Source organism: Pinus tabuliformis, chromosome 1_1 (assembly GCF_031772625.1).
Source record: "Pinus tabuliformis cultivar Carrire ecotype Pingquan chromosome 1_1, CPIR1, whole genome shotgun sequence".
Classification (NCBI taxonomy): Eukaryota; Viridiplantae; Streptophyta; class Pinopsida; order Pinales; family Pinaceae; genus Pinus; species Pinus tabuliformis.
This window is the reverse complement of record NC_142297.1, coordinates 874,828,241-874,855,113: the sequence shown is the minus strand read 5'-3', so window position 1 is coordinate 874,855,113 and position 26,873 is coordinate 874,828,241.

Below are 26,873 nucleotides of genomic sequence, written 5' to 3'. Positions count from 1 at the left end.
TCATTGTCGACAGCTCCCCTCCTACTGATCTAAGGCTCTCAAGATTGATGAACAGAATCAGAACTCTTATAAATTCCTTTCAGAACCTGGAATTCTTCCATGTAAAGAGAGATAACAATAAAGAAGCCGATGCTGAAGCCAACAAAGCGGCTCCCCTCTCTCCAGGAGTCCTGCTAAGAAATGACGATGAAGGTTGGGATCCCATACCTTGACTATTAGTTTAATATGTTTTACTGTTTCTTATTGGAGCAGTTTGTCTGTTTATGGAAAACAGGAAAGATAGAGAAGACCAATCGTATGATAGCCCAAAGAATTTGCAGACTCACTAGGGGGGAAAACATCTGGTTCCTATCTGAAGAAAAATCTGAACTCTGTCTATTTTTTTGTAATCTGCAATGAGGCACTTTCCGCCAGAAATTAATACATCATCTAACCGTTTCTGTCAAAAAAAAAGAAAGGAAACATTAATAATGTTGCATATTTCCTTAATCGGCCACCAATTGTGGTATAAACCATTGTCCTCGACTCTTATGGGCACGAGAATTTTGGATGGCCGCAACTTTACAAAAATGATCCATAATTTTCCACCACATACCAGATGTTCATGGAGGGAAAGCAAGCTCCATACTTCCACCTCCAGGATGTGTCGTTATGCCACCTGGGACACCTATGTTTTCCTTCAAGCGAGCATGCCAAGATGATTTGGGAGGCGCATTACAGTCAACTCACATGACACTTTGGAGTAAAAAGCATAGTGGAAGTTTTGCAAAAGTATTTTTATTGGCCAAATATCTGATAGGATGTTGGAAAATACATCATATCCTGCACTGCCTGTTCCATCGCCAAACCAACTATTAGGAAGAAAGCCCTATATATTCCTCTGCATACTCCTAGTCCGCCTTGGGAATCCATCTCCATGGATTATATATCTAGAATTCCTTCTACCAAGAATGGTAATGACTGTGTATTTGTGGTCATTGAAATATTTCCTAAGATGGCCATATTAGCTGCCTGCAAGAAGAGTATCACAGCAGAATCCATTGCCAAAGTCTTTTATCAACAAGTATGGGTACATTTCAGGGTCCCACAAACCATTATATCAAATTAGGATAGCAGGTTTACAAAAATGATCCATAATTTTCCACCACATACCAGATGTTCATCGAGGGAAAGTAAGCTCCATACTTCCACCTCTAGGATGTGTTGTTATGCCACCTGGGACACCTATGTGTTCCTTCAAGCGAGCGTGCCAAGATAATTTGGGAGGCGCATTACAGTCAACTTGCAGGACACTTTGGAGTAAAAAACATAGTGGAAGTTCTGCAAAAGTATTTTTATTGGCCAAATATCTGCTAGGATGTCAGAAAATACATCAGATCCTTCACTTCCTGTGCCATCGCCAAACCAACTATTAGGAAGAAAGCCCTGTATATTCCTCTGCATACTCCTAAGTTGGAATCCATCTCCATGGACTATATGTCTGGCATTCCTTCTACCAAGAATGGTAATGACTGTGTATTTGTGGTCATTGAAATATTTCCTAAGATGGCCATATTAGTTGCCTGCAAGAAGAGTATCACAGCAGAAGCCATTTTCAAACTCTTTTTTCAATAAGTATGGGTACATTTCAGGGTCCCACAAACCATTATATCAAATTAGGATAGCAGGTTCCTCAACACATTTTTGTCGAGCCTCTCGTCATTGTTGGACAACACACTCACCAATTCGACTGCATTCCATCCCCAGAATGATGGCCATATAGAGGTCGTCAACAAGATGATTGTGCACATTCTATGCATGTACAACTCTAAGCATCTACAAACATTGGATGAGATTCTTCCCTATGTGCAACAAAGTTATAACAGAACTCTTTATAACTCAACTAGCCACAACCCCTTTAAGGTGGGCCTAATATTTCAACCATTATGTCCACTTAATGTTGCACTGCCTTTTGCAATTACACAGGAAGAATTTTCCCATGTTCAATCCAAAGTCAATAAAGCCACCAAGTTCGGTGAGAGCATTCAGTACATCCGTGAGTAGGTTCACGACATCTTGGATAAAGCCAATGCCAAGTACAAACAACGATATGATCAACATCAAGTGCCATGTAAGTTTCAGGTGAGTGACAAAGTTTGGTTACATTTGCAGAAAGAACGCCTTATCAGAGCCCATCGGAAGTTTCAACCACTCTGATACGAGCCTTACATAATAACCAAGGTTGTGGGAGACAACACTTTCGAGCTTAGTATCCCCCCATTCCTTGTCTTGCACCCCAGATTCAATGTGGACTGCCTTCAACCCTATTTTCCACCATTGTTGGACACATTAGACATTATTGAGTAACTGACACCAATAAAGGTTAACCCAAATTGCATTGAATATACCACAATTGATTGGATCATGGACACAAAGATCAATAACACTCGCAAAGAGAGGATCCAACTGTATCGAGTTGTCAAAGCTAGCCAACTCCTGCACCAAGGCAAGTGGCTCACCAAGGACCAAGCTCAGCAGAAGTTTCCCCATCCCCTGGAGGCACTCAACGCAATGGGGACCATTGCTTCCTTAGGAGTGAGGACTAATCTAGGTTGACATTGTGACTACCTGCTTATTCCACTTGGACCCCTAATTTTGTTTCATTCAGTTTCCTTAATTCTAGCACAACTTTTTATTTTTGCAGTTTTTCGGGTCCTAAACTTCCATCACAGTGTTGAGATCTCAAAAGATGTTTTCTGGGAAAACAGAGAGACCAAAAAAGTGCTAAAATCTGTTTTACAGATTCCATTTTTTCCACCTTGTGGAGATCTTAAAAACGAGGTATTATGTTAGCCAAACGGAGATCGTATGTCAAAGTTACAACCCTGGGAAGTTGGTGGTCCAACTTACCCCGATGGGGACCAAAACCGTGGGCACTTCATCTCCTTAGGTTAAGGTTTTACACTTCTTCTTTATGATAAAAAGGCCTATGAGCTTCATTGTAACACAACACAGAAGGGATGTAGTCGTCACATCTCTTCTCAGAGATAAGCTACCATTGTACAAGCTTGTTTGTTTCCATTTTGCATGTAAACAATTTTACATATTTGTTATTAATTAATTAAAGTTCAGTTTTCATTGTAGATCTATGTTTATGTTTAAATTTGTATTTCATTTCATTCTTGCATAAATTCATATCAGTGGTATCAGAGCAGTCTGTTCTTTCTCTATTTTTTTTTGCATGTCCCCAACGAGGTCAGGGTATAAGGATTTAGGACTTGAACTGGTTGAACCATTGTAAGATTTCCCTCGCTGAGCCTAATGCCTCCCATAGCAAAAGAAAAGAAATATGAAGGAGCAGGAGATCCTTTAAAAATATTGCTCGATGGATAAATTTTCCTAAATCCTTTATCGAGTATTAGTGGGTGAAGCATCTTCATCCAACATTAACTTCATAGGTGCTGCCCCCTTTAAGGTACAAGTTAACTTTGAAATTCCTATATTTGGAGGTCACATAGACGCAGATGTCATAGATATATGGTTAAATCTATTGGAAGGATTTTTTTGGTCCATAATTTTTCCAATAAGGAAAATATTACTTTTGCACTTCTCAAAGTCGCGCCCCACGTCAATGACTAGTGGGAAACCTAATATGAGCAGAGGGACAAGAAGGAACCCTCACTATTTTTAGCCGCACCCACTTAGAATTATTTCCGAGACATCGTCACGGAACAATGTTACCCTATCAGGAGCTATGAAGATAAGTACATAACATGGACCACATTGCGACAGGGAAGGGACGAAGACGTGTAAAAGTTCACAAATATATTCCATACCCTTCACACGAAGTTGGGTATCAAGGATTCTATGCAGAATTTGGTACTCAAGTACCACAATTTTCTACACAAATACATCTAGGACAAGATGGATTTCCTGGACATCTCCTCACTTAGTGCCACATACCGATATGTTCTCAAGATCGAACAGAAATTTAATAGAATAAGCGAGACTTTGGATCTACAAATCTGAATTAGGTAAAAGGCACCCCCAAACCACAGAACAAAGGACAAAGCCAAGGTGGGTTGACCCACGACAATCCACTAAAGCGACAAGTAAATAATAGCACCATGAAATCAAAGAAGGACACCGGAAATTGGTGTGAGTTCCATAAGAGACCCACTCATAACACAAATGAGTGTCATGCCAAGTAGTCACTGTTGACCAAGATGAAAGTTTTAGATTCTGATGCCTGTTCCAACTCTTAGTCAAAACCTAACAAGAGGAATGATAAGGGGAAGCAAATTATCAATGCAGAGCCCAGCGCCATCATTGCCACCACCAAGGTCCACAATATTGAGCCCGAAGATCCAGAGGAGGGGGAGCGTCTCTTCCACTCACATATGTGGGTGAAGGGTTCTCTGTTGCAGTTCATTATCGACAATGGTAAACAAAAGAACCTCATCTTGGCAGAAGTTATGAAGGGGTTGGGTCGGCCGGTGACACCACACTCATGGTCATACACTATCAGATCGCTCTGCTAAGTGCGAGATATTTGTGTCAACTAGTAGTGTCGCCTTCCCTACAACATCAAGCCCTTCATGGATGAAGTATTATGTGATGTTCCCCCTTTGAAGTTTGTGAAGTATTTTTAGGCCAACCATACCTGTGGACAGGGAAAATTTTAAGAACCCCCCCTAAATTTACATGTATAATAAATGGGCGAATCTCCATAGTATATAGGAAAAATGAAAGGCGATTTTATCAACAATATGATATGTATATATAATTTTTTGGCGAATCTCTCACCAAGCATGGCGAATATTTTACTCAACTATAAAATCTTGTGTTTATTGAATACACAAATGAAATCATTGCATTTCTTTAAAATATCTTTTGAAATCAAAATTACCGAAATTACATATCGATAACCTAGTGGGTGTAGGATAAAATTCACCCGTGCCATTCACAGAAAGCATGAGAAAAAACCTAATACTATATATAAAACCAAGAAAAATTCAAATTCATCACTTATAGGGACCTCATAACCACCCTGCCAATACAAAAGTATGTTACTGTTTGCAATTAGAAAAATTACCCAAATTACAATCTGTTTACTCTAGCATATGTTGGAAAGTTATAGAAGGATGACTAGTGCAATCAATCCATTTCTTTTAGCCCTGGATTTGTTTCAGTTTAAAACAGAAGTATACAAATATAATGGTACAATGTCTATGCTTTAACCATTCACCTTAAGATGTTTTTACAATATAATTTCCTAAGTCTATTTAATATCTTCATTATCATAAAAACCAACCTATATCCATGTTAACTCCACATCTACCACTCTTAGGGGGATGAAATCTATTTATCCCTCTGAGCACTTGGTAGACCCAGAATTAAGATGGATCTAAGATGATAGAATTTCTCCTTTAAATAGTCTATGCTCACATGAATACCATGGTATTACCATGGGTCAATACCATGGATTATCATAAACCTAGAGCTTAAAAATTACTATTAGTAATTTATAAAAATTAATAGTTGATTTTTATTTTATTTTTTATTTTAACCAAGCTAAAATGTTTAACATACATTAAATTACAACATCCATTTTTACTCTTGATCGGATCAAATATTTTTTCACTCTATGCTAATTTGCATATCACGATATTTGATACCTCTCGGGGGTTAGTAGATCCAGAGTAAAGATGGATCTATGCTGGTTTAATTCCCCCATTTAAATAGGCTACATTCCAGGTGAATACCATGGGTCAATACCATGTGCCATTTTGGTGAATACCATGGGTCAATACCATGTGCCATTTTTATTTTTATTAATACTAATATTAGGGTTAATAATGTTCTTTTGCATGGTATTAATAACAATCTAGTCCATGGTATTTGTCCCATAGTATTTTACCCTTAGGTTTCACCTAAATATAACGCATTTTTTGAGTGTTCGTAAATATAAGGTGACTTATGGAGTAAATATAAAAAAAATAAATAAAAATGTTTTATTTGTTTACCATACCTCGTTTATTTGTATTTTTATTAATTTACCATACCTCTTTTACAAATATGGTATTTGGCCCATAGGATTCACTTAAATAAAACCTCTTTCTTGAGTTGAGCCTTCATAAATAGAACGAGGGTTATGGACTAAATATAAAAAGAGGCTTTATTTATTTACCATGCGTCTAGTTTATTTATATTTTTATTTATTTACCATACATTTTGAGTAAGTATAAAAAGGCGTTTTATTTATTTACCATGCCTCCACTTTACTTATATTTTTATTTGTTTACACCCTTGCATGTATATAAAGTGACTTATGGAGTAAATATAAAAAATGTTTTATTTATTTACCATACCTCTCATTTATTTATATTTTTATTAATTTACCATACCTCTTTTATAAATATGGTATTTGGGCCTTTGGCCCATAGGATTCACTTAAATCAAACCTATTCTTGAAAATGGGCGAATGGAAGGTTGTAACTCCTAATTTCAAGGGCTAAATTTACCTTTTTTACCCTCTCCCTTAAAATAAGGTGGGTTATTTGCGCTGATTTGTAAAAATGTACTATGATACAAAATATTCGCCCACTAAAAATTTAAAACCCCTTAATTTCCCCAAAGGGCGAACATTCGCCCCTAAAATTTTCTATGCCTGTGGAAGCATCATGTTGTGAATGAGTCCAGGCCTCGCACTGTTATTATTATTACTTTGGGCAGTAACTTGTACAGGATACTAGAGGTAGTTTCGCATATCACCATTTCTTTTATCTCTGTTAAGTAATGCAGTAAAATCATCTCCCATACTAGGAAGTTTCTTTTCTTTTTTATTCGCTCTCAAAGTATGGAGGAGATCATGGCCACATCCATTTCCTCTGGGAATGTCTCCTCCATGCAACAGAAGCATGTGGATAAGGTCGTGGAATAATATGAGGACATCTTCTCCTCACCCAAAGGGTAGCTTTGCACTACCAAGTCAAGCATTCGATTAATTTGACTCCTTGGGCACCTTTACCTAATGGGTCGATATATCGCCATCTCTTATGGAAAACAAAGAAATTAAGCAAAATATTAAGGAGATGCTACAAAAAGGGCACATCCGACCAAGTTCCTCACCATGTGGGAGCCGAATTGTATTCGCACAAAAGAACGATGGGACATGGAGACTTTGCATTGATTATCGGGAACTAAATAAAATCATTGTCAAGAATGGGTATCCAATCCCACAGATTGATGAACTTCTTGACCAGCTCAAGGGGGCCAAGTACTTCAGCAATATTTATTTGAAGTTTGTCTATCACCAGGTTCCAATAGAACCCACAGATGTATGGAAGATCGCTTTCAAATCCAAGGATGGCCTTTTTGCATGGTTGATTATGCCATTTGGGTTGACAAATGCCCCTAAAACATTTATGAAGATGATGGATGACATATTGAGACCCTTCACAAACTCATTCATGGTTTTATATCTAGACGACATCCTCATCTTCATCAAGAGTTGGGAAGAACACTTGCAACATATTTAGTAGGTCCTTCAAACCCTGCAGCAACATAAACTATGTGCCAACTTAGAGAAATGCACCTTTGGCATGAACCAGGTCCAATATTTGGGTTACATCATTGATGAGCAAGGCATGCATGTGGATCTAGCTAAGATCCAAGTTATTTGGGATTGGCAAATCACGACCACTCTAACAGAGCTTTGCAGCTTTCTAGGCCTTGCCAATTTCAGTTGGCTTTTGAGTCAAGTCAACAAGGGTGGAGCAAAAGCAAAGTTTTTCTGGTTCGAGTCCCAACATAAGGCATTTGTGGAGCTGAAGAATTGTCTTTGCTCCGCACTAGTGCTCACATTGCCAAACCTGCAACAACCATTTGAAATTTATACAAATGCCTTTGACTATGCTATTGGTGTAGTCCTTACCAAACAATTCAGAAATACCCCACCTATGATAAAGAGATGTATTCAATGATGTAGACTTTTCGAAACTGGAAACATTACATTCTGGGGAAGGAGACGATCATCCACATAGATCACCGACCTCTTCAGTTTATACAAACACAAAGGAAGTTGCAGAACGACTGCCATAAAAAATGAAACAATTTCATATGAACATTAAGTACAAGAAGGGAAGCACCAATAATGTTTCATATTGCCTTAGTCAGCCACCAGTTGTGGCATTGACCACTGTCCTCAACTCTTGACGACACTAGATTTTTGAATGGTTGCAACTTTACAAAAATGATCTAGAATTTGCCACCACATAACAAATGCTCATGGAGGGAAAGAAAGTTCCAAAAGTCCACCTCCAGGACACAATGTTATGCCACCTAGGACACCTCTGTGTTCCATCAAGCGAGCATGCCAAGATGATTTGGGAGGGGCACTATAATCGGGTCGCAAGACACTTTGGAGTAGAAAAGAAAATGGCAGTTTTGCAAAAGTAATTTTATTGGCCAAATCTCCGACATGATGTTGGAAAATATAGCAGATCCTGCAATGCCCATTCCCTCACCAAACCAACTACTAAGAAGCAAGGCTTGTATACTGCTCTACCTATTCCTAGCTAGCCTTGGGAATCCATCTCCATGGACTATATTGTTGAAAATAGCAACAAGAAATGATAAATATAGAAATGCTAAAAATGGCATTGCTATAAATAACATTTCGGGGTACATTCCAATTTTAATTAGTCCCTAAATTAAAATTGTGAATTAAAATTCGAATTTGAGCTCAGCAGTTGTTTGTAAAATAACGAATTAATTCACCTTGAGTTAATTAGTTAGAGAAAATCAAACATGAATTCTATGTGAAGACATGAAATAATTATCCCTTTGATTGAGGAAGTTATCCCTTAATTAAGGATATCAGGATGAGTTGTACTTTGAGTTGTAATTAGTTAACTTAGTTAATTGAGTTAAGTCCAGTTAGATTAGTTCCAACAATTTATGGAACTAATTGTGAGTTCAGTTAGTCAATGCATGCATGCAACTAGTGTACTTCAGATAACTGAATATTCTCTCATAAATAACTCATGCATGTCAGTTCAGACAGAGACCCACTTGAGATCAAAGGAAGGGACAATGTACTATCAGTTGGAGGAATTTTCCTATATAGGAAACTCATCCATGCAGAAGGAATTATCTCCTTCAAGATTGCGCAGTTATTTCAGAGGTTAGTGAGCAATGTGTGAGGTAATTACACACAGGTGGCAACTTGAGGACCTAGGAGAAACTACGCAAGGAAATACGAGGCTTGGAGGACTGAAGGAAGGCATATGTGTTGTTTATTCTGTCTATGAGCAGCAGTGAGGCACTGAACTGAGAGTTGGATAGCTTGTGAGCTAAAGCTTTATGTAATCCTGAGATATTTCCACTTGTATGATAATACAGATAGCGGGGTTTTTAGTTGAGGCTTTCCCCAGAGTATTCTTCTGTTTTCATGTGTGATTGTTTCTTCTTCATTTGTTATATGTGTTATATTTGATCTTGCTCAAAATCGATTAAGCTTCTGCAAGTTTGTTTGTAGAAGTAGATCAAGTATTTTGCTTTAGTATATTGCATTATTAGGTGATCTACAGTCAAAATTTCTACATGGTATCAGAGCAAAGGTGATCAAAGAGGAGAACAATATACAAAGAAGGGAGAAGTTCGAAGTTTGAAGTTCTTGATTATAGAAATCAAATTCTTATCACATCTCAAATTTCACCAATGGCGTTCAATGGTTTGAGACTCGAGTATGCCTTGGATGGCAACTCAAATTATATAACCTAGAAGGATCGCATGGAAGTGGTATTAGAGGACAACGGTTTGAAGGACTTCATTGATCAACAAGCCCCCAAGCCAGCAGCTGCTAATGCCCAAGAATTGGTGGAATGGAAGAAATGTGTGGTTAGAGTGAGGAGGATTCTTCTGGAGGGAGTTCGAGACCACATTGTCTCAAGTCTCCATCGGAAGGAGACACTGTTTTCAATGTGGAAAACATTGAAGGATCTATATCAGAACAACAGCGATCAGAGGAAGTTGGTGCTGAAAGACAAGCTTCGGAAAATCAAGTGTGAAAAGGGCGACACAATCTCTACATATCTGAACAAGCTCACCACCTGAGCTTGGAAGTGTAGGAATCATGACAGTCGATGATGACACGGTGAGTCTTGCTCTCCTCGATCTTCCTAAGAGCTAGCATAGCTACCAAGACTCAGTAAATGGAAGAGAGAAATTGCCAGATTGGGAACGACTGTGGTCAGATATGAAGCAGGAGGAGATCAGAAGAATCACCAGAGATGGTTCTTTATCAAAGTGTGATGATGAAGAAAATCTAGCCTTAGCGAGTAAGGCGAGGAAAGGGAAAGGGAAGGCTTCCCATTCCAAATCGAGTTGTTCCCATGGTGGGAAGAAGATTGACAAATCTAAAGTGTGATGCTTTAATTGTCATGAGGTGGGCCAATATGCTACAAATTGTCCATAGAATAAATCCAAGAAGGGATCCTCAAAAGGATCAGATGGTGAGGCACTAGCCTCACAGTTCAAATTGGATTTCACCTCATCGCATGCATGGTTTCATTGATGGTGGGTTGTGTTTGGTACCTAGACAGTGGAGCCTCATTCCACATGACCAACGACAAGAGTTTATTCAATACCTTGGAGGAGAAGGACCTCCAGATGTGCATAGAGATGGGCAATGATGGAAAGTACCGTGTTTTAGGTGAAGGCATGGTTGTGTTTCAGAAGGAGCATTGAGCTCCTCTCACCCTGACTGATGTAAAGTATGTGCCTGGACTGAAGAAGAACCTGGTATCCGTCGCAATGTTGGAAGACAAAGGCCATGATGTAGTCTTTAATAAAGGAAATGCATTCCTGATACACATCGGTACGGGACAGACCAAGAGGATTGGGATTCGAGTGAATAATTTCTACAAACTGGAGGTAGATGACTGTGTTGCATTGAGTTCCAAAGCAGAGTTGGTGCAAAGCCAAGATATTGGCGATCTTGCACCATGGGGCCTTGAAGATCATGTAGCAGATTTCTACCAGACTTCCCAAGGGTAAACTTGAGCAAGTGGATACACGCAAAGGTTGTACCTTGGGTAAGTATGCAAAATCTTCCTTTTAGGATCGAGACAATTAAGCTAGAGCAATCCTAAAGCGAGTTTATACAGATTTTTGTGGACCATTATCGACAACCTCCACCGCTAAACAAAGGTACTATGTTATTTTCATTGATGATTTTTCTCATAGATGCTGGATCTATTTCATGCAGAAGAAGGATCAAACCTTCTCAAGGTTTTGTGAGTTCAAAGCCTTGGTTGAGAAAGAATCAGGAAAGAAGGTAAGGACCTTGCGAAGCGACAATGGTGGAGAATATGTCTCTCAACAGTTTAAGGACTTCTGTGCAGCAAAAGGAATTAAATGGGAGTTGACGGCACCCCATAACCCACAGTATAATGGGGTGGCCGAAAGGAAGAACAGAACGATTGTGGGAGCAGCTTGGTCAATGTTGTATTACCAAGGCCTACCACTTCATTTGTGGGCTGAGGCATGCAATACAACAATATACTTGCATAATAAAAGCCCACATTGCATACTGGGGATGAAGACACCAGAGGAGGCATTCTCCGGGAAGAGACCAGATGTGAGTCACTTTAGGATCTTTGGCTCGTCATTATTTTTCCATGTGACCAAAGATGCCCGGAAGAAGCTAGAGCCAACAGCTGAGTTGGGGATACTTGTGAGGTACATTGATACACCCCACAACTATTGGGTGTTCTTGCCTACCAGTCAGAGGACAGTGGTACGCAAAGATCTAAAGTTCGACAAGCAGAAGGCCATGCGAGTTTCCCTTGAGAGGGAGCTCAAGTTGCATGCAGAGGAGGAACTTTTGGTTCCTAAGGAGGAGGAGCCTCAGACTGATGTAGAGCAACCACATGCAGAGGATCCAGGAGTGGAGACATCCACTCATGTAGAGTCTTCCAGAGATGGGCGGAAACGCTCAAGGGAAGTTGATAGATTGTTGATGGATGCGAGAGAGAATGTGGGACAGCCATCTTCTCAGCGCAGACAGAGGAGGTCACCTGAGCGGTACACTGGTTACATGACCCTTATTGGGGAATGTATAGAGACTAAACCATCTTCCTTCGAGGAAGTAGTGCAGCAGCTAGTTTGGGTTGATGATATGGTGGAGGAGTATGACTCCATAGTTTGGAACAATGTTTGGGATGTTGTTCCAAGACCGGAGAACAAGTTAGTGGTGAGTTCCCGATGGATTTACAAGGTAAAGCAAGCAGCTGATGGCAGTGTGGAGAAACATAAGGCAAGGTTTGTTGGCTGTGGTTTCTCACAGGTCGAGGGGATCGACTATGATGATACCTTTTCTCCTGTAGCAATGTACTCATCTATCAAATAAGTGTTGGCACTATCAACACAAATGGGTTGGAAGATCCATCAGATGGACGTGAAGACTGTGTTCCTCAATGGCAAGATTGAGGAAGAGGTGTACATATAACAGCCAGAAGGTTTTGAGACCTTCAATTGTGAGTCGCATGTGCGCCGACTCAAGAGAGCTTTATACGGGCTGAAGCAAGCACCTCGTGCTTGGTACACCAGGATCGACAACTATTTCTCCAGGTTGGGCTTCACAGGGAGTGAAGCAGATGCGAACCTATACCACATCATGGTAGAAGGTAAGCCATTGATCATTGTTCTTTATGTTGATGATCTAATATTAACAGGTGATGATCATTTGATCAAGTATTGCAAGGAGGACCTTGCAAGAGAGTTCGAGATGAAAAACATGGGTCTCATGCTCTACTTTCTAGGCATGGAAGTGTGGCAGAAGGATGGGGAAGTGTTTGTGTCTCAAGGCAAGTTTGCCAATGAGATACTCAGGAGATTCCACATGGAGAAGTGAAAGCCCATGCAAACTCCCCTAGCAAGTAACTGGAGGAAGGAGGATGCTACTTCAGGTGAGGTAATAGCTGCTACTGTGTATCGGCAGCTTGTAGGTTCATTAATGTATTTATTGAACACACGACGAGATTTGTGCTTTGCGGTGAACCAGTTGAGTCAAGCTATGGTTCAGCCTACCAATCTGTTTTGGAAGGAAATGAAGCATGTGCTGAGATACCTCAAAGGCACATCTCAGTATGGATTATGGTACAGACAAACAAAGGGAGTGAAGCTTCAAGGTTTCACAGATGCAGATTGGGCAGGGAGTCCATTAGATCGGAAGAGAACTTAAGGAGGAATTTTCAACCTTGGTTCAGCTGCAGTTTCTTGGTACAACAGGAAACAGAGGTCAGTTGCACTTAGCTTAGCAAAGGTTGAATACATGGCTACCAGTGAGGCAGCGTGTGAGGCCATTTAGATAAGGAAAATTCTAGTTGGATTGTTTGATCAGAGGATGGATCCAACTGTGATCTATTGCGATAATCAGAGTTGTATCAAACTCTCTGAGAATCCAGTATTTCATGACAAGTCCAAGCACATTGATATCCGGTATCATCATCTTCGAGACTATGTGGTGAAGAGGATCATGTTGTTGCAGTATGTTTTAACCGAGGAGCAGTATGCAGACATTTTGACTAAGGCATTGTCAAAATGCAAATTCGAGTTCCACAGAGACAAGATCGGGGTGACAGATAATCCCTTTCTTGTTGAGAGGGAGTGTTGAAAATAGCAACAAGAAATGCTAAATATAGAAATGCTAAAAATAGCATTGCTATAAATAGCATTTCGGGATACATTCCAATTTTAATTAGTCCCTAAATTAAAATTTGAATTTGAGCTCAACAGTTGTTTGTAAAATAATTAATTAATTCATCTTGAGTTAATTAGTTAGAGAAAATCAAACATGAAGTCTATGTGAAGACATGTAACAGTTATCCCTTCGATTGAGGAAGTTATCCCTTAATTAAGGAGATCAGGATGAGTTGTAATTATTTAACTCAGTTAATTGAGTTAAGTCCAGTTAGATTAGTTCCAACAGTTTGTGGAACTGATTGTGAGTTCAGTTAGTCAATGCATGCATGCATGCAACTAGTGTACTTCAGATAATTGAATATTCTCTCATAAATAACTCATGCATGTCAGTTCAGATAGAGACCTAGTTGAGATCAAAGGAAGGGACAATGTACTATCAGTTGGAGGAATTTTCCTATATAGGAAACTCATCCATGCAGAAGGAATTATCTCCTTCACGTTTGCGCAATTATTTCAGAGGTTAGTGAGCAGTGTGTGAGGTAATTACACACAGGTGGCAGCTTTAGGACCTAGGAGAAACTGCGCAAGGAAATAGGAGGCTTGGAAGATTGAAGGAAGGCATATGTGTTGTCTTTTCTGTCTATGAGCAGCAATGATGGATTGTACTGAGAGTTGGATAGCTTGTGAGCTAAAGCTTTGTGTAATCCTAAGATATTTCCACTTGTATGATAATACAGATGGCAGGGTTTTTAGCTGAGGCTTTCCCCGGAGTATTCTTCTGTGTTCATGTGTGATTGTTTCTTCTTCATCTGTTATATGTGTTCTATTTGATCTTGCTCAAAATCGATTAAGCTTCCGCAAGTTTGTTTGTAGAAGTAGATCAAGTATTTTGCTTTAGTATATTGCAATATCAAGTGATCTACAGTCAAAATTTCTACATATATGTCTGGCCTTACTTCTACCAAGCATGGTAACAATTGTGTATTTGTGGTCGTTGAAATATTTTCTAAGATGGTGATATTGGATGCCTTCAAGAAGAGTATCACCACAAAATTCATTGCCAAACTCTTATATGAATGAGTATGGGTATATTTCGAGGTCCCAAAGACCATTATATCAGATCGAGATAGCAAGTTCCTCAACACATTTTGGTCGAGCCTCTGGTCATTGTTGGACACTAAGCTCACCAAGTCGACTGCATTTCACCCCCGGATTGATGGCCACACAAAGGTCATCAACATGATGATTGTGCACATACTACGCATGTAAAACTATAAGCATCTGCGAACATGGGATAAGAATCTTCCCTATCTGTAACATAGCTATAACAAAGCTCTCCATAGTTCGACTAGCCACAACCTCTTTCAAGTGGGCCTAGGATTTCAACCATTATATCCCCTTGATGTTGCACTGCCTTTTGTAATTACACAGGAATAATCTTCCCATGTTCAGTCTGAAGCTTATAAAGCCACCAGGTTCATTGAGCGCATTTAACACATCCTCAAGCATGTTCACGACATCTTGGATAAAGCAAACACCAATTACAAACAACGACACGACCAACATCGGGTGCCACATAATTTTCAGGTGGGTGACAAATCTTGGTTACATTTTCATAAAGAATGCCTTGTTGAAGCCCATCAAAAGCCTTAACCACTCTGATATGGGCCTTACACCATCACCAAGGCAGTGGGATACATTTATTTCGAGCTCAGTATCCCCCCATTCCTTCGCTTGCACCCCGTATTCAATGTGGACCACCTTCGACCATAATTTCCACCATTGCTGGACACATCAAACATTTTTTAGCAGGTGACATCAACATAACTCAACCTAAACTACATTGAACATGCCATAAATGATCGGATAATGGACACAGAGATCAAGAACACTTGCAAACAGAGGATCCAGTGATATCTAGTTGTGAAAGATGGACAAGTCCTACACCAGGGCAAGCGGCTCACCAGGGACCAAGTTCAACAGAATTTCCCCATCTCATGGAGGCACTCAACGCAATGGAGGCCATTTCTTCCTAAGGGGGGAGGACTGATCTAGGTGGATATTGGTGGCCACCCACCTATTCCCCTCAACACAATTTCTTTCTATTTCTTTAATTCTAGCACAACTTTCTATTTTTCCTAGTTTTTCAGGTCCTAAACTTCTAGAGTCGTTTTGAGGTCCTAAAAGTCATTTTCTGGGAAAACGGAAAGTCTAGAAAAGTGCCTAGATTAGTTTAACAAATTCCTTTTTGCCTCCTCTTGGAGATCTTTAACAAAGATTGCATACCAAAGTTACAACCCCGGGAAGTTGGCCAAAATTGTTGGTACTTCATCTACTAGGGTTAGAGTTTCACACTTCTTCTTTATGATAAAAAGACCTTTGAACCTCATTGTAACACAGTTTAGAGGGCATGTAGCCGTCACATCTCTTCTCATAGGTAAGCTACCATTTCCCGAGCTAGTTTGTTTCCATTTTGTATGTAAATAATTTTTAGTATGTGTTTTTAATGAATTGAGGTTCAATTTTGGTGTAGCTCTACGTTTTTATTTAAATTTAAATTTCATTTCGTTCCTACATAAATTCAGATCATTGGAGATGGGGAGTCCAACAATAGTTTGATTTCGTGCTCCACTTCCTTCTAGGGTGGTAGCCCTTTAAGATCTTGGAACACATCCCTATATGCTTTTAGAAACTCTTCCAGTTGTTTATTTTTATTAACACATCCCTATGGGGATGCCTATGCTCTCACTGACTCTTCTACATATTGGTTTTCTCTTGAAAGTAGTAAAACATAGTTTTTGCTAGAACTGATCAGTTTCTTGGCTTGGTTGGAACTTATTAATGAATTTTTTTACTTGCGTTTTGTGCATTGACGGTGAACGATTTTCCATCCTTTACGAGGTAGTATTGGTTGGCACTCTGCATGAATATTGAATCCTGCATGTACATATAGGGACTTCAAAACACCACCCCACATACATCAAAGGGAATTGCTTCTAGTTATACTTCATTAATAAAACCAACATTGATAGCAAATATGATTTTACACTATTTTATTACCTTTATTTTCGCGTCCTTATTTACCCATCCCATGGATATGGTCTTGGATTATCACGAACTTCCAATCCCAATTTGTTGACTATTTTTGTTACAATGACATTTGCCTGTTATTCTAATTCAAACAAAGCATCAATATTGGTATTCTTAACCTATATCTTTATATGGAAGAGCTTGGTCTTTTCGTTTTCTTCTCGGTGTTAAAGGATACTCATATTCGCCTCCTTCTACACTGTTGTGCATATAATATTCTCATCCATGTCCAAGTTGCTTTCAACCTAGTTGCTCAAATAAGTGGCGATAATATTCTTGTTATTATCTTTTCTTTTTTTCTTCAAGTTAAGCTCTGGTTAAATCTTCTAACACTTCTCCTCTGTATGACCATCGATGTTACATTGGTTGTAGTGGTTATTGGGATCTTTGCACTGGTGCATTATAGCCACCGTGTTTTTATATGCCCCCCCTTTTCCACTTCTTATTCCCCTCCTTAGAAGCGTCTTGATGCTCCTTCTGCTTCAATCCACTTGATTTCCCCTTCTTCAAGCCTATGTCCTCCAAGTATTGTGCCTATACACTAGCCTCGTCTACCAATCTGGGCTTGAACAACATCACTTTCTTCAGAAGATGGTTATGCCCCAGATACTTAAGGAGTATATATAGCTTCTTTGGGGAGATATCCAACATTATCGCCACCTTTTTAAATTTTGTGGTGTACTTCTATACACTCTACCCCTCCTTCTGCCCCTCCTTCTACCTCAAGTAGTGTTGTCGGATCTACTGGTCCTCTACATACTTGATAGGGTAAAATTGTGACTTTGTGAGGGTTTTAAAGTCCTCCCACTTAGTCACTAGAGGATCTCCCTCCAACCTTAAGGTATCTGTGTGGATTTCCCACCACGGCAAGGCATGGCCCTTTAATTTTAGCCATGCAATTGAAATATTCTATTATTCCTTTAGATGATGAACACTTAAATAAACGTCTAATAGTTGTAACAATTGATTTAGCTTCAAAGCATTAATCTCACCTTGATATGGTTTGATATCAACCTTCGTTTCCATTTTAAACAAGGACTGTGAATGGTTCACGACACACAACTTGGGTTGATCTTTTTTAGGTTATTTCTTTGGCTCCTTCTCTGTTTCTTCCCAATCCCCATCTTTTCCAAATAACCTGAGATTTTTGGTCAGGGCCGCCATGAGGAGATTCACGTTACGGTTTATATTTGCAACTTGTGCGTCTAGTCATGAAGACCTCCCCTCTATAGGATCAGGATGGTTATTCACAGATTGATTGGCCATGATTGGGATTTTATGACTTTTAGTTTAGTCGAACTAGATCCTTTGAAATATCTAAAATATACCCAAAGAAACCTGCTCTAGTACCGATATGATCTGTGAACTGTTGTGGATATCCCACTGGACAGTTTGTCACAACAAATATGATAAAATTATAGTTAAAAATTTTGAGCTCTGCATTATGAGGGTTTATTTCTCTTTAGATTTATGTATATGTAAATTATCATTTATTATATATGAATGCAAATTATAATTATGCATAAAATAGATAACAACAAAATAAAAACTTACAAACCACAATTGACACAAAATATATCTTGGGAAACTCTTTAAGGAGAAAACCCAACTAGAAGGTGAGTTTGCTTTGTTCTCTTTCTCTGAATGGAAAATTGTTGCAAGTACAAAGAGGTAAGGCCCATGGCCCGTAGGCTACTACAGTGCACAAATACTCTTTATATGCTCTCTCCCTATCCCTCTCAACTACTATGCTCATCTATGCAACAAATGCACTCAAAATGAATGGAACCCCTTTTCCTTTGAGTGGCCTAGTTATAACACAGTTGGATAACCTACTAGTGGTTAGGTTTAATTCCTTCAACTCTTAACTAGAGTTACAATATGAACTCTTCTAGAGTCTTCATCATGATCATGTGGGTAACACCTTCTAAATGAATATTGGGGGTTGATGTGGCATCCTCTCAAATTATGGTGGTCAAAATAGAAAGGTCAAATTATGAGTGGCGTGACTTTTGCATATAAAATTTGATTGAGGCAATTCTTGCGTCGTTGGAAAGGTCTTTTTGTGTAGAATAGGAGAAAAAGATGTTGCAATAAAGTGGAAATGTTTCACTCCCCCAAAATTCCATTTGATGCCTCCAAATTCTCCTTAAGGTTTCAAACCCCAATCTACCAATTTGGGTCCTCCGAGTAAAAATGGTCATGTGAGTTGATTCCTCCACTTTTTCCACTCTAAAAAGAACCAATATGGATGACAAACAATATAATGGTTCAATCATAATCAATAAGTAATAAAAAATATATTATAAATTTGTATCTAAAATCTTAAAATGATAAAGATTATTCAAAACCTCTAAAATCTTATGATTAAAAAATTACATACATGTTTTTACTTAATAATATTAAATAGGTTTTTAAAGAATAATTATGAAGAGGAATAAACAATAGATTTCAACTTGAATCTCAACTAATTAATCTTAATAATAATATAAATCTATTCTTTGAGGATTTAATGATCAATTCCCAAGAAGAAGAGAATGAAACAGAAAGATAAGAGGAAATGAAGAAGACACAAAAAAGTTAGAGGGGGTAGAAGACAGAGTAGAAAAATAGAGGAATAAGAATGAGACTTAGGTTGGTAAGAGGAAAAAGAGGCAAATCCATAAGTGCGGGTCCATCCTAAGTCTTATGATTCCTTCTTTTCTGTTCGAGTCTTGAAGAAAACCCCAAATCTCTCCCCTCCTCTTACAAGGGAAAGGCATTCCAATCAGGACTATACACTCACTCACACACACACACATATGCTATATTTTGTATTTCACTATGTAATCAATTTATTAGAATCCATTCATATACTTAGACAATTTGTCTAAAAAGAACCTATATGAAAATTCATTTTTTCCCTCCATTATTTTGTGAAGACAGATGGGAAATCTCATTCGAGGATAATAAAAATTACAATCAAAAGGTGCCTTTCACATTGTCTAAAATGTTCCTTGAAGACGACTAAGATTAATATCAAGATCATAGCATCAAGTCCGAGACTTATATATTAGCTACCCCAAATTGGCATCTCCAAGTGTTTTAATACTGCCAAATGACGATTTAATATCTCAAGCATAAATATAAAGATAATATCAACAATAGCCTACCTCATAACAACAGATTGATCACTGTGGATTTTAAAGAGGACATAATCTTGTTTCATTAGTTCCAAACCTTCTTTAGGGAGCTTATGAACTTCTTGATTTTATTATTTGAAAATATATGTGAACTTGAAATCTTGGAGGTTTCCAACCATGACCTTTATTTTTTATATTATAACAAAGAGTTCACAATTTTGGAGTTGTGCCTATCCACTCAATCAATTAATAACCATAAAAAAATCACCATAAACCTGTAAAAAAAAGTATACCTCTATCCAAGACAAATTTTAATGGGTAGAAGAGAGCCTTTAGTTCTCCACATTGTTAGTTCATCTTCCCAATTTTGCTTTGAAATGATAAAAGTGTATGTTAAATAAATGTAGGTAAAATGAAGAGCAATGCCCTATCTTTACCCTCACAAGATCCTTCAAAATATCCCCAAGGAAAGATTTGTCAACTTGTAGATATTATAGCTTCCTCGTGATAGATTGTTTAAGAACCTCTTTATAGAAAGGTAGTAGCCCCATCACCTGAGTTAATACTTTAAAATATGGGATTTGGTGTCTTTAAATAGAAATGCATTCCTTGCAAGTCAAATGTTTATAGATCTAGGTAAGGCACTGCTTTGAAAACTTCTAATTCCTTCAGTGTCATTCTAGACCTGAATAGAGTATGAAAAATTCATCGAAAAGATGTGAGTCAGTTTCCACCTGGGTCTTCCATAGGAGTCACTTGTTAGGGCCCACCTTTCCTCTTCTTTGCAAATGGTCCCATGTTAAGACCTTGTTTGAAAGTGCTAACCACACAATAAATTTAGATTTAGTTGGAGCCCTCACCTTCCACAAATATTTCCACCACTGGAAAACTACCCCCTCTCTATTTGCAAAAGAGCTTAATCTCCCAACTTCACCAAGTAGTTGCCTCCAAGCTTATCGTAGCTCTAGATAAGTTAACTAGAATTCTAACACAGTTTGATATGTACCCTATGAAGTTTGGAAAAAAATAGGTCCCAAAGTCTTGAAAAAATAATGTTCAACACTAGGCCAACTATGCTTATCCAACCTTATCTCCACATGGTTGTTTAAAGTGGCTTATTCATTGAATTAATCGTCACTTTCCTAATTTACCTAAGATGGAGAACTAATTCCTCACAAAGAAAGATATATCACTTAACCCATAATGACATCTACACCAATCCTCACTTGCATCCCATCACCCACATGCCAAGTCAAATATGGACCAACGATGGGAAAAGATAGAGACAAAGCTTTAAATTGAATAGATGCATTCTTAATAAATTTGTATTATTTTCTAATCCAAACAATTAATGAGTTAGACATTATGTACTTCTAAACCAAGTTCCTACTCCAAAGGCTATTATTTGTGAGAACTGACCATAATGATTTTGCAGCCAAAGAGAGACCAAAGACGTGTATATGCTTAAGACACTAACCCCCCAAAGTTTTGGGCCTAACCAACTTTTGCCACTGAACCTAATGTGAACCTTTAAATTCATTGCCCCATTGCTAAAGGAAATTATAATAGAACTTCCTAACCTTCTCTAATATTCCTTTTGGAATGTGAGCTAAAGTATACCAATATATAGGTATAACCTTTTGTATTGACTTGGCTACGACCAATCTGTCCCCACATGACAACCACTGATTGCACTAAATGTTAGTCTTTTTCTCAATTTTTGAAACTAGCTACCACCAATCAACTCTCCCATAACAATTAACTTTAAGCTTAATGCCTAAATATTTGAGGCCCTAATTCAAATCCACATGCTCGAAAGGAAAACACCTACCATATTAAGTACCTTGTTCCTCATCCAAACCAATATGTGATATAAATTCTACGCAAAATCTTAAACTGACAAAGATAACTACATGCACGTTTTTAGTTAATAATATCAAATAGATTTAAGGAGATGGAAGTTAAAGGGGAATAGACTAGCTCATCGTGATAATGGTATAGATCCATCCCTTGAGGATCCATTGGTTAATGCCTAAGAAGAAGATAAGGAAGTACTTGAAGACGAGGAAAATGAAGAAGACAAAATGGAGTCAAAGGACAAAGAAGGAGTAAAGGAAAGAGAGGAAAGAGAATGGGACATGAGTCATGAAGAGGAAAAAGAAGTGGAGCCAAAAGTGTCAGTTCATTTTGAGTCCTCTAATTCCTTCTCCTTTGTTGAAATCCTGAAGGAAACTCCAAATCTCTCCCCTCCTCTTGTGAGTGGAAGGAAATCCAAGCAAGGCCAGATAGCTCCTTCAGTAAAGATGAATATTCTCTTGAGGTGTTAGATAACTCTTACTTTCCCTCGATTAAAAGGGGATTTTTTTGTCATAACTATACTTTGCTTTGCTTTACATTTCACCATATAATCAACATGTGAGAATATATCCATGTAACAAATAAACAAGTCTAGAAAGCTTTTATAGAAAAATTCACCTTCTTTCCTACTTATTTTTTTACAAAGCAAGTTAAAAAACTAAAAGAACCTCAATCAATACTATTTGTATGGTTACAACTATCCTACAACTCTTTTTTAAAATAAAATAAAATATTATATACTTAATTTTAAAATAAGTAATAAAAAATGAAATTACTTCTATTTAAAATTTTAAATTGAGAAAAATTATCAAAACTAAAAATTTAAAATGATAAAGTTTAGGTCATACTTCTAAAATATCAAATCAAGTTTAGAGTAAACTTCTAAAATATCAATATTAAAATTTACATAAATGTAGATTATAATTAAAATATACTTATTATCTAAAATATCAATATTAAAAATTTATATAAATGTAAATTATAATTAAAATATATTCATTATCGATAATAAATAAAGTAGTATAGTCTCCAGGGTTAGTTTAATTGGTCAAGTCTTTATAGTTAAAAGTATCTTTGGCTAAGAGCTCGTCTTCCTCAAAAATAAGGAAACAGGTTAACGACCCAAGACCCAAAGGCATCTGGCAGGAGTGAAAGCCTGCTCCCTTACGGACCACCAACGGGTTATTCTAGGTGGCGTGGTTTTCCTTGAATAATGGTGATGAGTCAGCCTGCATTTGCGGTTAACAGCTAAAGATGGTTGTCCTCATTGTTGGTTTGACAACTATGTTATGATAGGTTTTCCCACTGGTGTAAAAAAAACAATCAAAGATAACTAGTCCCACCCTTGATATAATAGACTTTCCCACTGTGAATCTAGCCACTATAAATTATAATAGATTTTTCCACTATATGAAAATAGATATAAACAATCATATAACATGTTAATGGTTTATACACGATAAGCTTTCTTTTTTGTCTCATATATATATTATTTTTATTTGAAATAAAAACAGTAGAAATACATTCTACTTCCCCACATTTCAAGGATAATAAATTAAGTAAACCATCACCCTAATAATGGGCTTCCCTGAAAAATAAAAATAAAATAAAAAATCCGAAGGTGATTAACAACCACTAACAGCAACATCAAAAACTTCACGTGTCTACTAATTAAACTCACCTTTAAAAAAATAAACTTTTAACACTTAAAAACAATTAAATTTTACTTCAACACCAACAAAATCTCGCACTGAGGAAACAAGATTTTCATATATTTTATATTATTTTAAAAAAATGTTTCCCATCACGCGATCACCAACATAATTATTGATATGTTATCCAACAGAATCTTCTCAAAATAAGGACTTTCATATCTTTTTATATTATTAAAAGGAAAATGTTTTCCACCACCCGATCACAAACATGATTATTTATATGTTATCAAACAGAATATTCTTAGAATCTTCTCAAAATAAACCTATGAAGAGCGTTGAAAGGTCTGCGTTTAGTGGGAGATGTATGACATATTTTCTAAGTACGTGAGAGTTAGGGAAAGAGCTAACCAGCCATATATTGGGTATTTAATGCCTTCAGAGCAGCACGTGACTTAACGCGATAACACGGGAGCGGGCAAATTCGGCATTAAATAATATTTGCCCGCTCCCGTGTTATCGGGCTAAGTGGCATGCTGCTCTGAGGGCATTAAATATCCAATATATGGCTGGTTAGCTCCAGCCGAGAGTTAGGGTTGACGTGCCTCTTAGCTGTCCACGTTTTTAATATGCGCCTCCCAGGCCTTCTTTATACGGATAACAACTTATTTTCTTCGTCATGTAGGCCATGAAATTATATTTAATTTTGTATAATTTTTTAAGTATAATAATTTTTTTATTTAAATGATAATAGTATTTTTTTAATATTTTAAAATAAGTGTAAGTTAGTTTTTTTGGTGCTAAAGTAAGAGTGTTTCCTTCTCATTCAAAGACTAAAAAGTTACAAAACTATGTTACAAGTCCCGTTCTAAAAGTCGACGAAAGTAGTCGGTGACCGCTAAGCCTCAAAAATCAGGCCACAGTTCCGTAAAACTTTGTGAACACACGGTTGGGGGGTGAAAACGACAAATCAAAAAGCCTACAAATTGACAAAACCCACGGACATAAAAGGAAAATAAACCCAATTCAAGGGTTCTATCGAGTCCGTCCAGGGAGATAAACCCCATGCAACTTTGACATCCAAAACCCAAGAGCCACCACGATGATCACGATAAGCTCGGAGGATAACGCATCCAACTAGCATGATGAACTAAGGTCGTAGATCTTCACTTGCCGAATCCGACGGTTGAGGAGAATATCAGGTGGAGAAGAAGCTCGAGGATAACCCGCCTGATATAGGCGGTTTTCTCTCTCCGCCCGCCGCCACGTGGTGATTGATGAATGGCATCAGAGGCAAACTATGAAAAATTGCTTGGGGTCTTGGGAGCGCCCGATAAACCACTAAACTACTTGACCTCTGTTTTCTTTGAGAAAGAAAACCACTCTTTCGCCGCATCCTTCCATCCATTAGAAAGCTTCCGTCACGCCGATGCTGAGGTCTTCTGCTTGATGAACCCTTGTCCGCCATTTACTTAATTGCCCAATTGTTGCGTCTCCTTCATACTGTGATAATGCTCATTGTCTGCGCACACCATACTGTGGCATTCCTCTCGCAAATTCCTTGCGAGTGTAAGCTCCCACCTGTAAATACTGTGTTCATTTTTACAGAGCACCCCTTCATTTGCCAGCTGGTTCGCTAATCTGTTGGCATTTCTGATCACCTGTACAAAACTTAGGGTTCTCAGGATTCTTAGATGCGATTGAATACGACGATAGACCTGCAAAAGTCGCCAATGATTCGATACTTTCTCTGGTGCAGAGCCATTTGCTATTTTTTATTGAATTAATTGTTAATTCAGAGTTAGCTTTTATTATGGAGTTCGTCATATTGAGATCTCTCACAATCTCTAAGCACTGCTCTATGGCCATTAGTTCTGCCATGTTGTTGGTGGCATTCCCTAAATGATTGTGGAAGATGGCTATTATATTCCCCTTGTCATCTCTTATAGCTCCTCCATAACCTGCCACCCCTGGGTTTCCTTTCGAGGCTCCGTCTGTATTGAATTTCAAGTAGCCAGGGGGGAGGGGGGGGGGGGTTTCTAGTAATCCTACCTCATTGTAGAGTGTGTTGCAATCCGGATTGTGCCCTGGGGGACCAACTTTTGTAGGCCCAAAAGCAGAAGAATGCGAGCCTCCCGGTGTGATGGAGGATTCTCAAGAGGTTGCTTCTGAATGGTATTTATAGTTTCTTTGAGTTGCCTTAAGAGCTGAGCTATTATGTTTTAGGGTAGGCTAGATTTATCATTGAAAATTATATTATTGTGTTCTTTCCAGACATAACAAATTAAAAAGCCTAATATCAATGTCCAAGCTGTGTTGACTGTCTCATTCTCAAAAAGTTTTTTCCTCCAATTCTTTAAGGTTTTGGAGATGTCGTTTTCATCCCTGTCAGTTTGCCTGAAGATAGAGGCAACCCAGTTCCATAAGGTTGAGGTGAAGGTACAGAGGTTGAGAAGGTGATCCCTCGTTTCTTCCTGGATACCACATAACTGGCATCTGGATGGTCCCGCAAAACCTTTCTTTCTAAGATTTTCCCAAGTCAGAATCTTTTTGTGATGAACCATCCACATAAATAGCTTGATTTTCATCCAGTGAGGGTGCTTCCATAGGTCCTTCCAAATTTTATCCGGGTTTGAAAAATTGTAACCAGTGGCAATTTCTTTGGCTTCTTTGAGGTTGAAGTTGCCCTCACTGCTTCTTCCCCATCTAAGTTGATATGTGAAAGTAGAGATCAAAATTTTCCTCTTTTCCAGGATTGTGGTAAGAGCTTCAGCCTAGGCCTTTAGAGGAGTCTGTTCATTGTAAACTAGTACTTTCCATGTTCTCCATTTGTCATTGTTCCTCGTCTTATCCCAAAAGTCACTGACCTTTTTTAGTCCTTTGTTGACAGTTTCCGCTTTGAGAATATCCAGTCCTTCTCTACTTAAGTTGGGTTCCTGCTGCTAGTTATCCTCCCAAAACTAGGCAAGGTTCCCATTTCCAATCTCCCATAAGCTATGTTTATGAACTAAAGCTCTGTTCTCCCAAGCATTATTCCAAATATCGGAGCCTCGGATGTGTCCGGTCATTCTGATCAGGTCCCATTCTTGTCAGTCCTTTGCATATTTCTGTTTCCAGAGCTTGGCCCATGGGTTGCTTGATTCCTTCAGCCATCTCCACCAAAGTTTGGCCCCCAAAACTTTTTTGAGAGTTTCTGGGTCATGCAGACCTAGACCCCCATGAGGCTTGGGTTTGCAAAGTTTGTCCCAAGCTACCAAAGCCCATTTCTTTTCCCTTTTTCCCAAAATAAAATCTCTTTGCATGTTCCTGATTTGTTGGGCTACTCCTCTAGGGACAGGAAGAGCCAAAAACATATATATTGGGATAGATTACAGGACCACCTTTGTGAGAACGAGCCTGCCAGCTAGATTTAAAGATCTACTTTTCCATTTGCTGATTTTGTCCTTCAATTTATTAGTCAATG